Source organism: Balaenoptera ricei, chromosome 16, assembly GCF_028023285.1.
Source record: "Balaenoptera ricei isolate mBalRic1 chromosome 16, mBalRic1.hap2, whole genome shotgun sequence".
NCBI classification, from domain to species: domain Eukaryota; kingdom Metazoa; phylum Chordata; class Mammalia; order Artiodactyla; family Balaenopteridae; genus Balaenoptera; species Balaenoptera ricei.
Window position 1 is genome coordinate 46,261,000 of NC_082654.1, and position 4,748 is coordinate 46,265,747.

Genomic DNA, 4,748 nt, shown 5'->3' on the forward strand with positions numbered 1-4,748 from the left:
CGCAACGAAGAGTAACCCCCACTCACCGCAACTAGAGAGAAAGCCCGCGCGCAGCAATGAAGACCCAATGCAGCCAAAAATAAATAAATTAAAAAAAATAAAAATAAAAACAATAGATCAAGGTCTACTTCTGGCACTACTGAAACCCAGAGTGTACAAAGGGGGCCTCAGGTGTCCCAGACAGCCCAGCATTTGGTAGATGTAATGATTCACCATCTCTTTGGATTTGTTTGTCATTTGTTAATTACTTGATGGAAATATTAGAGAAAATGAAGTTGTGCACTGGGGTGAAGACCTTGTAAAGGAATCAAAGAGCAAACCTTCACAGGCCAGGTCTTGTAAAATCTCTCATGGGAGGATTTACCTTAAAAAAAAAAAGGGTGAAATTGATTAAACTTATTTCTGGCAAAACAAAAGAGGCTGCAGTAAATTCCTGAAAGGCACTGTCTCACCTCTTCGGCCCTGTACTCCTCCCCTCCTCTCACTCCAGTCCTCATCAGGGAGTGTAGGAGGCTAATCAGAGGAACAGAGAGAGACACGTTACACCCCCAGCCCTCTTCTCTGCGCTGAGATGCCCATAAAAACCTGGGCAAGGAAAGACATCTTGACTGACTCTTCTTGTTTGGGGGCACCAAGTCCTCACTTCCGGGAGACACACATACTGGTTTCCCTGTGGTGTCGGGGTCTATCCTGCCTGTCTGCGGAGGACAGGCATTGTTCCACAGAGTCTGGAAGTCTCAGGCCCAGCAGGCCCTTCCAACCCACAGAGGCCCTGTGCGCCGTGCATGGCCTGGGTGAAGGGAGGGGATGAAGAATGACTGGACTGGTCAGGGAGGGAGGAAGGAGGAAGGAGAGCACCCCGATGTCTGCGAGGCCTAGCGGGCTCCAGAAAGGGTCAAAGTCAAGGCCTCAGAAGCATGGCCCTGGCAGTTCCCTCCCTGCAAGCAGCAGCCTCACGGATGTTTGTACGCGCTTTAAAATATTCTAACAGGCTACCCTTTCATTGCTTAACCCTCAGTATCCTTCTGTAACAACATCCTTGCATTTGTAGAGGACTGTGTGTTTCACAGCAGTGCCTCGTATTCCTGAGACAGGCCTGGTAGGTACTCTGACCCCGGGGAGGCATCGGGGCGTCTGTATCCTACAGCTCTGGGGAAAGGCCAAGCACAACCTGTAGTGAAGAGCCTACGCTGTGCTAGGGACTGCTGAGTTTTGGAATGTGGACATGTAGGGTGGGGAGACTTAAGAGCAAAAGGAAGGCATTGGGAGGTCCCCGCGTCGTTCCCCTTCTGCTCCAGGGCACACTTGGGACCCCCAGTGCGCTACCATCCTGGCCAGTCTCTCTGCCCAGGGGAAGGAGGGCAACCTCTGAGGTCTGCCTGATTTTCCTTCCTCACACCGTTTACTCTCCACCATTCCCTCATCCCTTTCAACACACACAACCCGGTGCACTGACTCCTTCCTTTATTCTGGAGATGCTCATTTTGGGAATAAAAAGGAGAGGGAATGACTATGGATGGGACATGGGGTAGAAAGTCTCAGAAAATGAAGATCTCTTTGAGGTCAGAAAGGAGGTCTACTCCTCACAGGTCAGGATTCCAATTGTCTGATTGTCCAACATCACAATCAGACAGGAGCAGGTATCCTGTTGTTTTCCATCCACTCTGCATGGGTGAGTGTGAACAAGGTATAACAAGGTTTCACCAGGCCATGTTCAGTTGTATACTGTTGGTGTTTGAAAGGGTATTACCTTTAGGAATAGGGCTGCTTTATGCTCTGGTGGTGAGGGAGGCTGAACTGGGAATGAGAAGACCCTTGTTCTAGGCCCAGTGCAAAATCTCTGTGTGACCTTGGATGTGTTATTGAACGCAAGTCTGTGTGCCCGACGCGTGGTGAGGCCAAACAATACCAAAACTTTGGAGTTTGGAGCAGAGAAAGGTTTATTGCAGGGCCATGCAAGGAGACGGGTGGCTCATGCCTTAAAAACCCTGAACTCCTCGAAAGCTTTCATCAAAGCCCTTTTATAGGAAATGCGAAGGAGGGGCGTGGTCAATTGTTGCAGACTTCTTGGTGTCAGATCCTCTGTTCTTGAGGTCAGGTCATGGTCAGGTCATGATGTTCCTGTAAACCTCCACCAAAACAAATGTTATTCTCTGTTCTGACAAGAAAGGGCAAGGTCCCAAGGCTCAACTTTCATCCTCTGAGGTCCAGGCCCTGGCTAAGAGGAGGGGGTCCCTGTGCGGGCCGGTCACCCTGCCCGGGAGCACTGGTCCAGCACCCAGTCTGGGTCCTCCCACCAGTACCCAGGTCCGGCTGAAGAGGCAGATCTCAGCAGGCGGAGCCCTCAGGGCCAGGTCCCCAGACCCTGCCCAGCTATCATCACTGAGGGAGCCAGGCCCCAGGACCAGCCCTCAGGCTTTTCATTTAAACTGGAGAGAATCATTTGTATAGGAGCAATAGAAATACATATTGTAGCAAACACCAATCGGGTTGATTCCCAGCTCACAACAATTGCCCTTTTTTGAGAACAATTGCCCAACTACAGAGGTGGATCTGAAGTAATGATGTGCAATGTCTTTGCAACTTAACCCTGACCTCTGGCCACCTCCTAGGGATAGACAACTGATCTAAGCTGGACCAATTTTTGAAACTTGAATGGAGAGACTGAAGCTGGTTGAAGCTTTTACCCTGATGGCAGTGTCCATGTGTCCAGTTGTTGAGGCCTCCACGGACTGTGACCCATGGAGACTGCTGCTGCCATTAGGTCCTGGAGGTGGGGATGGGGGAGAGGTTCTGGGCTGCTTCAAGGCCTGGGCCCAGCCAGTGGGCGGCCCTGGCGAGGGCTCTGGAGCTCTGCAGGACACAGCCCTCAGCCTGTCCCTGGGCCCCCAGCTCACCCGCTGGCCTGAGGCCAGAGGGCCTGGAGGACCCCAGGGAGAAGGCTGCGACCTGCTTGTCACTGCACTTGCCGCCGCGAGGACCACTGCCAGGCTGACTGTTGGCAGAGCGGGACCTCTAACCACTGCCCTACGGGTCTCGCGCTAACGGTGGCACACTAACGGTGGCACTGACGGCCGCGCACCCGCTCCGCCCCTATTACAGGTTGTTCACTTAGCTAGCTGCTGTCTCTACTCCCTCTGATGGCAAACAGGGGACTCTGAGACTCTGAATTGTATCTGCCTCTGTTTCCAGCAAACTTGTGATCAACTTTCATCTCTCTCTGCACTCCAAAAAAAAAAAAGTCCAGGTAAATTTTATTAATGCTTTTCCTAAACAAGAGTCAATATGAAATTAAAGCAGAAAAGGAGACTGAACTTTGGTAACACAGTTGGAGTAATTGGTGGCACTGGCAGCAATGGGAGAAGAGATTTAGTTGATTTTCTGTGGTTGTTAATTTTTTGCTAATCTCCTAGTGATGGAAGCTGCACATTTTTTTTCGAAGGAAGCAAGAAATTGCTGGACTTCTAGTTCTCCTGGTAGCAACCTGTCACAAACCAAGGATCTGGGGAATCTTCAAACCACCCCATGATCCCAGTGGGACATACTTTTGAAGGATGTTTAGTGGTCAGTCATGAGTGTGGCAAAAACTGACAAGCAGGAAGCTGATGTGTTCAGTGAGAATAACATTTTTGTCTCCAAGAGATGTTTCATTTTGAAGATGTGTGGTACCACCTTCTGCTGAAAGCATTGGTTTCCCTGTTGAAGCTTGCTAGGAATTACAACGGTTTCGATTCAATTCAAAGCTTCTTTTATTCTCCTAAGAATTTCATGAAGCTTTCTCACCAAGGGAACCCACACTGGAATTTCCAGGAAGAAATAGTTTCTTAATATAATTTTTCCCAATGGAACAGAATATTGTATAGGACGGATGAACTCTGACTGTTCATAGTAGTATACTGTGGATTTTCCAGAGAGCTGGGTAATCAGTCAGTTAGATCAAACCCAGGAAACACTGATGAGTGAGCTTGACCCAGAAGTTATGGACTAATTTTACGTGAAAGATGGTGTTACTGCAAAGATGTCATTAATGAGAATAGAACTCGTGCTAGGTTCTGTCATTGATGTCACACAGTTCGATCCTTGTGGGTATTCAGTGAGTGGAATGAAATCATAGGGAACTTACTGGGCTATTCATGCCACTCCAGAACCAGAATTTTCTCACAGTAGCTTTGAAACAAACTTCATATGAACTCTTATAATGACCTGATTAGGAAATTTGTGGGTTTTTATGCCAGGAAAATTTTTGATTACCCTGTTTGTCAACAGTGCTTTCTTTGCCCCACAAGATTGAAAGTTGTAAATGCCTTGATTACCAGAGGAGTGCTATGTTCAGTGATTACAATTTTGTTTTCACCAGTTTTGCTAAGAAACGGTAATAACAGCAGAATTAAGAAAAATGAAGTAAAAATGCAAAAAGAAAACATATAGAAGAAGGTGATGGCTGCTTTCTATATACTGATACTGAGGTCCATGCTTTCTACAACCACTACCTTGTAGTTGCAGAAAGCCCTAGATGTGATGACAGTGTAATCATTTTAGATTGTATGCATTATTATACCAAGGAGTTAGATATCTTTCCTGAATGCTCTCTTGTGTGTTTAGGTATTCTATACCACTCTTGCTGTGAAACCGAAGTGCATATAGAAAAACCCTTTACTATATGAAACTTTATAACACTTGTGAAAACAATTCAGTTTGGTTTATGCACAGCGTAATATTTCTCCAGGTATCAACCAAAATTTCCCATA

The 4,748-nt window shown here is 47.4% G+C and overlaps 1 pseudogene; it reads left to right on the plus strand.

Annotated features, from left to right (window-relative positions):
- Window positions 1-3,260: 3,260 nt before the first annotated feature.
- LOC132350430 (S-adenosylmethionine decarboxylase proenzyme-like) lies at window positions 3,261-4,391 on the plus strand (annotated as a pseudogene).
- The last annotated feature ends 357 nt before the right edge of the window (window positions 4,392-4,748 follow it).